We start from the raw sequence: 11,220 nt of genomic DNA on the forward strand, positions 1-11,220 counted from the left end.
GTTCTGCACAGAACCTTTGCTGTTCCTAGCACTGCATCTTCTGGACAGAGAGCTCTGATGTTGTTCCTGGGATGTGTTGGAGCCCCTCTCCCAGCTTGGGGGTCACAGCCCTGAGTGCTCCTACCACCACTGGGACCACTTTGGGCTTCACTTTCCACATTCTCTCCAGTTCCTCCTTCAGGCCCTGGTACTTCTCCAGCTTCTCATACTCCTTCTTCCTGATGCTGCTGTCACTTGGCACTGCTATATCTATCACCACTGCTGTCTTCTGGTCCTTGTCTATTACCATGATGTCTGATTGATTGGCCAGTACCTGCCTGTCTGTCTGGATCTGGAAGTCCCACAGGATCTTAGCCCTGTCATTTTCCACAAGCTTCTGTGGAACCTTCCATCTGGACTTGGGAGGGTCTAGCCCATACATGGTTCAGATGTTCCTGTACACAATGCCAGCTACATGGTTGTGCCATTTAGTGTATGCTGTCCCTGCCTGCATCTTACACCCTGCCACTCTGTGTTGGACTGTCTCTGAGGCCTCTCTGTACAGTCTGCACCTTGAATCCTGTCCGGTGTGGTAGACCCCTGGTTCTATGGATTTGGGGCTTAGTGCCTATTCTTGTGCTGCTCTGATCAGTGCCTCAGTGCTGTCTTTTAGTCCAGCCTTTCCAGCCACTGGTAGGATTGCCCAAGATCAGCCACCTCAGCTATCTGTTGATGGTACATCCCATGCAGGGTCTTGTTTTGCCATGGCACTTCCTCTGCTTGATCTTCCTCCCATGTCTGCTGCTGCTGCCTCAGGCATTCTCTCAGCAGCTCATCTTTAGGTGTCATCTTACTGATGTACTCCTGGATGCTCTGGGTCTGATCCAGGACAATGGCTTTGACACTCACCATATCACACCTGCCGTCTTTTCAGCTGTTGTTCAGTCTCTGGGTGTTGGACTTGGGGTGGAAATTATCTGGGTATCTGATGACTGGCAGGGCATACAAGTTAATGGTGTGGAACTACCAGAAGGACACATAGCAGGTATATATAGATCAAGATTGTGATGTATAACACAATTGTAGCCAATCAATTTTCACTGGTCTATAAAGAGGACTAATAACACCTCCACACTTTAGGTCTCTATATACTCCGATACTGAAATATGCCAATAATTAATTTGTGCATTTATTTATTTATTCATTTACTTATGCATTTTATATGGCCCCATTTATATTTGCCTTCCAGAAGGAGAAAAAGGTCAGAGCCATCCAAATGTCAGGGGGCTGGGAAGGCATTGCAACATAGAAGGCCAATCTAACTGCACATTGTTCTCTGGCTTAAATGTGCAATTGGGAAATTTAGCTGACATGTACATATAAAGGATACCAGGCAAACAGATTTTTTTAAAACTTTCCTTTTCCATTTTTTTAAATTCATTCAATCATGTCTGACTCTCAGAGACTGACTAGACAAGTCCCTGCAATTTTCTTGGCAAGGTTTTCAGAAGTGGCTTGCCATTGCCTCCTTCCTAGGGTAGAGAAAGAGAATGTCTAAGCAAAGGTCATCCAGCTCACTTTTTGCCTCAGATGGGACTAGAACTCGTGGCTAACCAGTTTCTAGCTTGATTCCTTAACCACTACACCAAACTAGTTATCTTTCTTTGCATTAGCTGATGCTTATTGTTCAGTTCAGGTCTCATCACAATGATAAAACACTTGGGAAAAAAGATACACACTAATAAGCCAGCACCAGAGGAGATCATAGAGAAGATCTCCACAGCCAACATGTATTTTCCCCTTGTACTTAGATAGGTTGGAACAAAACACAGCCAAACACTGCAAAAGACCAACATGCTGAACGTGATGAATTTGGCTTCATTGAAACTGTCAGGTAACTTCCTAGCTAGAAAAGCAGCAGAGAAGCTGACCACAGCCAGGAAACCCAGAAAGCCCAAGACACAGTAGAACATGGTGACGGACCCCTCACTGCACTCCATGATGACTTCTTCAGACAAGGAGTGCATATCAAAATCCAGGTATGGTGGAGACACTATCAGCCATGCAGCACAAGAGTTGGCTTGAACAAGGGAGCAGGAAAGAAGAATGAAACTGACCATTCTTCTACCCACCCATTTCCTCATTCTAGAACCAGGTTTGGTGGCCATGAATGCTAGAACCACAACAAAGGTTTTGGCCAATACACAAGAAACCGCCATGGAGAAGATGATGCCAAAAGCTGTTTGTCGAAGGAGACACACCATCTTATCAGGTCTCCCAATAAAGAGAAAAAAAGAAAGGAAAGAGAGAAGGAGGGAAACAAGGAGAGTGTAGGTGAGATTCTAGTTGTTGGCTTTGACGATGGGAGTATCTTTGTGTTTAATGAAGATTGTGAGCACCAGGGCTGTCATTAAAAAAAAACAAAGTGAAAGAACAGTCAGACCTATTCCCATGGGTTCTTCATAGGACAAAACGGTGATCTGTTTTGGAATGCATTTGTTTCTATCAGGGTTTGGATAATGATCATCTGGACACGGAGAGCTGTCATCCATGTCTGAAAAAGACAACAGGAGTGGGAATAGTGGTCATACATAGTCTCATACTTAATGGCTTAATCTCGTTATATCTGGAATGTTCCTACCTTTCTCCTTTGATATTTTCCCCTCTGGACACAGAAGACATTCATAGCAACAAAATGGCTCCCCTTCTTTTTTGGCCTTGCTGTATCCTGCCTCACAAGGATCATTACACTGAGAAAAAGGTGTTGCCTGTCCATTAAAAAAAAGAAAATAATATATTAAGGTATAGGAGGAAAAGGACATGTTTGGAGAGATACTGTTACTGTTGTTGTTTATTCGTTTAGTCGCTTCCGACTCTTCGTGACTTCATGGACCAGCCCACGCCAGAGCTTCCTGTCGGTCGTCAACACCCCCAGCTCCCCCAGGGACGAGTCCGTCACCTCTAGAATATCATCCATCCATCTTGCCCTTGGTCGGCCCCTCTTCCTTTTGCCTTCCACTCTCCCTAGCATCAGCATCTTCTCCAGGGTGTCCTGTCTTCTCATTATGTGGCCAAAGTATTTCAGTTTTGCCTTTAATATCATTCCCTCAAGTGAGCAGTCTGGCTTTATTTCCTGGAGGATGGACTGGTTGGACCTTCTTGCAGTCCAAGGCACTCTCAGAATTTTCCTCCAACACCACAGTTCAAAAGCATCGATCTTCCTTCGCTCAGCCTTCCTTATGGTCCAGCTCTCGCAGCCATATGTTACTACAGGGAACACCATTGCTTTAACTATGCGGGCCTTTGTTGTCAGTGTGATGTCTCTGCTCTTAACTATTTTATCGAGATTTGTCATTGCTCTTCTTCCAAGGATTAAGCGTCTTCTGATTTCCTGACTGCAGTCAGCATCTGCAGTAATCTTTGCACCTAGGAATACAAAGTCTTTCACTGCTTCTACATTTTCTCCCTCTATTTGCCAGTTATCAATCAAGCTGGTTGCCATAATCTTGGTTTTTTTGAGGTTTAGCTGCAAACCAGCTTTTGCACTTTCTTCTTTCACCTTCATCATAAGGCTCCTCAGTTCCTCTTCACTTTCAGCCATCAAAGTGGTATCATCTGCATATCTGAGATTGTTAATATTTCTTCCAGCGATTTTAACTCCAGCCTTGTATTCCTCAAGCCCAGCTTGTCGCATGATGTGTTCTGCATACAAGTTGAATAGGTAGGGTGAGAGTATACAGCCCTGCCGTACTCCTTTCCCAATCTTAAACCAGTCCGTTGTTCCGTGGTCTGTTCTTACTGTTGCTACTTGGTCGTTATACAGATTCTTCAGGAGGCATACAAGATGACTTGGTATCCCCATACCACTAAGAACTTGCCACAATTTGTTATGGTCCACACAGTCAAAGGCTTTAGAATAGTCAATAAAACAGAAATAGATGTTTTTCTGAAACTCCCTGGCTTTTTCCATTATCCAGCGGATATTGGCAATTTGGTCTCTAGTTCCTCTGCCTTTTCTAAACCCAGCTTGTACATCTGGCAATTCTCGCTCCATGAACTGCTGAAGTCTACCTTGCAGGATCTTGAGCATTACCTTACTGGCATGTGAAATGAGTGCCACTGTTCGATAGTTTGAACATTCTTTAGTGTTTCCCTTTTTTGGTATGGGGATATAAGTTGATTTTTTCCAGCCATTCTTGTGTTTTCCAAATTTGCTGGCATATAGCATGCATTACCTTGACAGCATCATCTTGCAAGATTTTGAACAGTTCAGCTGGGATGCCGTCGTCTCCTGTTGCCTTGTTATTAGCAATGCTTCTTAAGGCCCACTCAACCTCACTCTTCAGGATGTCTGGCTCTAGCTCACCGACCACACCGTCAAAGCTATCCCCGATATTGTTATCCTTCCTATACAGGTCTTCTGTATATTCTTGCCACCTTTTCTTGATCTCTTCTTCTTCTGTTAGGTCCTTGCCATCTTTGTTTTTGATCATACCCATTTTTGCCTGGAATTTACCTCCAATGTTTCTAATTTTCTGGAAGAGGTCTCTTGTCCTTCCTATTCTATTGTCTTCTTCCACTTCCGCACATTGCTTGTTTAAAAATAATTCCTTATCTTTTCTGGCTAACCTCTGGAATTTTGCATTTAATTGGGCATATCTCCCCCTATCACTGTTGCCTTTTGCTTTCCTTCATTCTTGGGCTACTTCTAGTGTCTCAGCAGACAGCCATTTTGCCTTCTTGGTTTTCTCTTTCTTTCGGATGTATTTTGTTGCCGCCTCCTGAACAATGCTGCCAACTTCTGTCCAGAGTTCTTCCGGGACCCTATCTACTAAGTCCAGTCCCTTAAATCTATTCTTCACCTCCACTGCATATTCCTTAGGAATATTAGTGAGCTCATATCTAGCTGATCTGTGGGTCTTCCCTAATCTCTTTAGTCTGATCCTAAATTGTGCAAGAAGAAGTTCATGATCTGAACTACAGTCAGCTCCAGGCTGTCATGAGTGCCGTTGAGCTAAAGTCATCAGCGCAATGGCACACATGACAATGACAAGGAAATAAGTGAAGGGGCACAAGTTAAGTAGCCATCAACCCACAACGACTAACGGCTAACAAACAATAGCTAAACGGATCACGGAGCCACCCAAGCCATCAGCGGCAATACAACGGGGATCGCCCAGCTGAAAGCAATCAGCAGAAGAATGGAAACCTGCCGATGGGCGATCCTGGAAACCCTCACCCACCGGCAGGGCAACGCATGGGACAAAGGGGGGTGACGTGACCGTGAGCGAGGGGGCGCTGACCGGCGCGGGGTATTTAAACCCCGCACCGGCGCGCTCCTGTCACTCTCAGCTTTTTTCTACCAACGCTGTACTTGCCCTGCAATAAACCAGAGCCTGATTCGCAAACCAGTGTCTGAATGTTATTCAGAGGGAGGCAGCGCATGACATAAAGCTGAGAGTCATAAACTCAGCCTCGCCGAGCCCCACCGGACGACAACGAGCCGCGGGAGGAGTAGACGGCGAGAAGACCAGCAAGATGAGGCCGTAACGGCGCGGGCAAGGAGGGCGAACCGCGCGGCAAGAGACAGAGGAGGACCGACCAAGGCCAGAGGCACCGCGGACTCCCGGAGCCATGGACGCCCACCCCACCCGACCCGAGCCTCAGCTCCAACCCCAAGGGGAGATGGCGACGGAGGCAACCCGACCGCGGGAGGGAGCAGCACGACTTCCGAAACCAGCGGAGGACCCCGCGCCCCACATCGCACCCCAGCAACGGGCGTGGAGCGACAGCCCCACAGCGCTCAACACGGAGGAGGACGACGGAGACACCCATCAGACGGCGGAGGAAGCGGACCCGCGGCAGAGGGACGATGAACCCCGCCGGCAACCCACCCCCGAGGACGCGCCAACGGAACCGGCCCCAGCGGCGGTGCGGGCTGTGGACGAGGAGGCACGAGCTGAACTCGCGGCCATGCGGGCTCAGCTGACGGAACTCCGGACCATGCTCCAGGCGCTTATGCCCCCCGCGCCACCCAACGACGTCCCCGCACAAGCCCACAACCCGAGCGAAGCATCGAACCCACACGGGCCAGCGGAGGGCCAGCAGACGGCACAGGCGGCCGACACCACACCCCGAGAAGCGAGAGGCGGGGCCGCACAAAACGCCCGGGCCCCAAAGGTCTTCCCCATCTTCTTCGATGGGACCCCCACAAAACTCTCGTTTTTTGTGACCAACGCTAGGGAGTTCATGGGGAGGCACGGACACTCCTATGACTCCGAGGCCGACAAGATCGCCGCCGTGGCGATCAAACTCCAAGACAGGGCGGCGGACTGGTACGTCCAACTGTACGAGTCCAGCTCCCCCGCCCTCGCCACCTTCCCTGCTTTCATCAAAGAGATGAAAAACTACTTCGAAGACCCCCTAGCCAAAGTACGGGCGAAAAGCGCACTCCAAAGACTTAAACAGGGCACCTGCACGGTCCCTGACTACACCCTGGAGTTCAAAGCCCTCGCGGGGAAGGTCAGCGACTGGTCCGAGACCACCCTGCTGGAAATCTTCAAAAGGGGGCTCAACCGCGACGTTCTCCAATGGGCCCTCTACCGCGACGACCCAGAAACGTTACACGGGTGGATCCACCTCGCGGGGAAAGCCGAACACGCGCACCGCACCTTCCTCATGACAACCACGGAAGACACAAACGATGCCGGGAAAAAGGTACCCGCACCACACGGGGGGATGGCCGGCCCCATATACCCAAAAAAGAAGTTCAACCGGGAGCCCTGCGGGAGGTGTGGCAAATTAGGGCACAAGACGGCGGATTGCTTCGCCAACCGACCGCCGACCAGCGCGCCCAAGCCCACCCCGAAAATTAGCCCCAAACCACCCAACCCGGGGCCGCCGCCTCACCGCCGAATGACCGTGGCCACAGCGACACCGGAAGAGGGCTGGGACGCTTACTGGGGGGAAGAGGACAATACCGACCCCGACCAGCCGGCGGGAAATGCTCCCCGCCTGCTCTGAGACGCGTGGCGAGGCAGGCGGTGGGACAGCAACGCGGACCACCTCAACGAAACGACAAAAGCTCCGTAATATTGGCAGCAATTCAACTCTCTACCGGCAACGGAGCCACCACGGCCGCGGCACTAGTGGACTCGGGGTGCTCAAAAAACCTCATCCACCCCGACCTAGTCGCCAAACTCGACCTCCGCTGCTTCCCCCTCCCCACGCCGCTGGCATTCCACCAGCTGGACGGCTCTACAGCGGGAGGGAAACCAGCCACGCTACAAACCGAGCCGGTCACCCTGCAAATGGGCACTCACACCGAGCGCACATCGTTCGTAGTCACGCACATCGGACGGCCCATTGCAGCCCTGGGGATGCCATGGCTCGCGACAAACAACCCGCGGATCAACTGGGCGACCCGCACCTTCACATTCGGCGACGGCGAGTATCGAGCACCAGTTCCAGCTGGCAAAAGCAACCCCACGGTAGGACGAGCGGAGGCGACCACACAAGACAACGCCGCTACCACAGCAGACCTACCAGAACAATACACCGACTTCTCCGAGGTCTTCGGAGAGGCAGAGGCTGACCAACTACCCCCCCACCGCAAGACGGATTGCCGGATCGACCTACTGCCCGACGTCCCCTTACCTCGACCAAAAATCTATTCGATGACCCCGAAGGAGATGGCAACCCTCCGGGAGTTCATCGATAAAAACCTAGACAGGGGATTCATAGAGCCAGCATGCTCACCGGTCGGAGCCCCCGTCTTATTCCGGGAGAAGAAAGACGGGACCCTACGGCTCTGCACCGACTACCGGGGCCTAAACGCGGCTTCCCTGTCCAACAAATACCCCTTACCCCTGGTGAAGGACATGCTCGCCCACCTGTCCACGGGCAAAGTCTTTTCCAAATTGGACCTTCGCGAGGCGTACTATCGCATCCGAATCAGGGAGGGGGACGAATGGAAGACGGCGTTTAACTGCCCCCTAGGCGCTTTCCAGTACAAGGTACTGCCCTTCGGACTCGCGGGGGCCCCTGGGGTGTTCATGCAGCTCATCAATGAGGTACTGCATGAACATCTGTTTAAAGGGGTCCTGGTCTACATCGACGACGTCCTTATTTACACAAAAACGCACGAGGAACATGTAACCCTAGTCAGGCAAGTCCTCGACAAGCTCAGAAGGGCGCAGCTCTATGCAAAGCCTACAAAGTGCGAGTTTCACAAAGAGCGCCTAGACTATCTGGGGTATCGAATCTCCGGCGACGGCATCGAAATGGACCCCGCAAAAGTCGAAGCGGTGCTAAACTGGGAGCGGCCCCGCAACAGATGGCAACTACAGAGCTTCCTGGGATTCGCGAATTTCTACAGGTCATTCGCCCGGGGGTTCGCTGAGATAGCCCTCCCCTTAACGGACCTCCTCAAAACCAAAGGGGTGGGGGACACCCGACGCGCCAAGAACCCAGGCACAGTGCTGAATTGGACTCCCGCGTGCCAGACCGCATTCGACAAGCTGAAAGCACTGTTCACTACGGAGCCAATCCTCGCGCACCCGGACCCAGAACGGCCGTTCGTGGTCCAAGCCGACGCCTCAGACTTCTCCCTGGGAGCCATCCTGCTACAGAAAGACCCCACGGGACTCCTGAAACCATGCGCCTACCTGTCAAGGAAGTTCTCCGAGACAGAGAGGCGATGGCACGTCTGGGAGAAAGAAGCCTTCGCGGTGAAATCGGCACTAGAGACATGGCGACACCTACTCGAGGGAGCCACCCAACCATTCGAGGTCTGGACGGACCACCGGAACCTCGAGGCCCTACGAACGCCTAGACGCCTTAGCCCAAAACAGGTCCGATGGGCCCAATTCTTCAGCCGCTTTGATTTCCAGCTGAAGTTCATGCCGGGCAAGAAGAACTTCCTGGCCGACGCCCTCTCCCGACTGCCTCAAGACGAAGAGCCCGCCCCAGACACCATTGGGACGGTCCTATCCGCCTCGCAACTGGGGATGGCCGTGACCACCCGAAGCGGCGCACGGAGGCAGCTCGACTCTACGGCGCAGCCGACGGTGGGACAACCGGCGACGGAAAGAAGCCAACCGCAACTACCAGGGGGAATGCGCACGGACCTCGCCGCCGCCCTCAAAACCGACCCCTGGTTCCTGGCAAACCCCGACAAGGTAACGATGGCGCAAGACCTGGCATGGGGGGAAGGCAGAATCTACGTCCCGGACTCGCAACGCCAGGCGATCTTGCATAGGTCACACGACGCCAAGCAAGCGGGACACTTTGGGTTCCTCAAGACCCTACACCTAACACGGCGTCAATTCTGGTGGCCCGCGCTCAGGCGAGACGTAAAAACCTACGTGGCATCCTGCCCAACGTGCGCTAGGGTCAAACGGGCACCAGGCAAACCCGCGGGGCTATTGCAACGGGTGGCAGAACCCTCCCGCCCATGGGAGGAAATCTCTATGGATTTTATAGTGGACCTCCCACCCAGCCAGAAGAAAACGGCCATTTGGGTGGTGAAGGACTACTTCTCAAAGCAGGCCCACTTCATCCCCTGCACGTCGGTCCCATCCTCACAACAGCTAGCCAAACTCTTCCTCATCCACGTGTACAGGCTACACGGATGTCCCGCACGTGTGGTGACCGACAGGGGCACACAGTTCACCTCCAAATTCTGGCGGGACTTCCTGAAGCTGACGGGGACCCAACAGGCCCTATCTACGGCTTGGCACCCTCAGACGGACGGAGCCACTGAGGTTCTTAATGCCACCCTAGAGCAATTTATACGATCATATACGAACTACCACCAAGACGACTGGGCTGAACTGCTCCCGTTCGCCGAAGTCGCATACAACAACGCCGTCCACACGAGCACGGGGAAAACTCCGTTCGAAGTAGTCTCGGGGCGCGACTTCTTCCCCATACCGGAGCTACCTCAACCCCCGGAACCCCAGGTGGACGCGAGCGACTGGGGACGGAAGATCGCGGAAGCATGGCCAGTAATCACGGCGGCGCTGAAGGAGGCACAGGCTGCCTACAAAGAGCAGGCCGACAAGCACCGGCGCCAACAACCGACGTTCCAGGCGGGGGATATGGCCTATCTATCCACCAAGTTCCTAAAGTCAACCCAACCCTCGAAAAAACTGGGGCCTAAGTACATCGGGCCGTTCCGAGTCACGCAAATAGTGAACCCGGTAGCAATACGCCTGGACCTGCCACACAACCTCCGGAGACTCCACCCGGTGTTCCACACCAGCCTCCTAAAACCGGCAACCACCTCCCGATGGCACCCAAGCACGCCACAGCCCGCACCGCTAATGATCGACGGGCAGCACCACTTCGAGATAAGGGACATTCTCGACTCCCGCAAGCAACGAGGAACTCTACACTATCTGGTCAGGTGGAAACACTTCCCCCACCCGGAATGGGTGGCGGCGCACAACGTTAACGCGCCTGACCTGACCAGAGCATTTCACCGGGCATACCCTGACAAACCGCAACCAAGGTCAGCAAAACCAAACCCCCCCCCCGCAGGCCCCCCCCGCCTCCCGTGCCCCAAGGGAAAGGGCCCCCCCCAAGCCCGCGACTTGGGTGGACCTTCCCCCCCCCGGGACTCACTCCCCCCGCCCCGGGCCCACGGGGTGGTGACAAACGATCGCCAGCACCCTCCCCCCGCCCCCCGGCCGCGGGGGAGTGGCAAGCAAGTTAACAGGGCAACCTGGGGGCAACGCCCAGGAGACACAACAAAGGCGACGCACTCTAAATAAGAAAAGAAGGGCCCTACCTGGAGCTGAGAAGCACCCGACCAGCCACGCCTCTCGCCTCGCCGAACTGAGCCAAACAAACAGGGTGTGGCTGGAGCATGCGCACGCCAGGTCAGGACCCGAGCATGCGCACCATGGACACACCCTGGGAAGACACGTGGCAGAGGGAGGAGCAAAGGGAGGGGCGACAACTACTCCGGCGGGAACTTTGAAAAAAAAAAAAAAAATGTGGCGTTTTGACAGCTCCACGGGGAAAGCCCAGAAAACCGGGGGAGAACACTATTCGAAAAGGGGGCAGTATGTCATGAGTGCCGTTGAGCTAAAGTCATCAGCGCAATGGCACACATGACAATGACAAGGAAATAAGTGAAGGGGCACAAGTTAAGTAGCCATCAACCCACAACGACTAACGGCTAACAAACAATAGCTAAACGGATCACGGAGCCACCCAAGCCATCAGCGGCAATAC

The sequence above is a fragment of the Candoia aspera genome, chromosome 4 (assembly GCF_035149785.1).
Source record: "Candoia aspera isolate rCanAsp1 chromosome 4, rCanAsp1.hap2, whole genome shotgun sequence".
NCBI lineage: Eukaryota > Metazoa > Chordata > Lepidosauria > Squamata > Boidae > Candoia > Candoia aspera.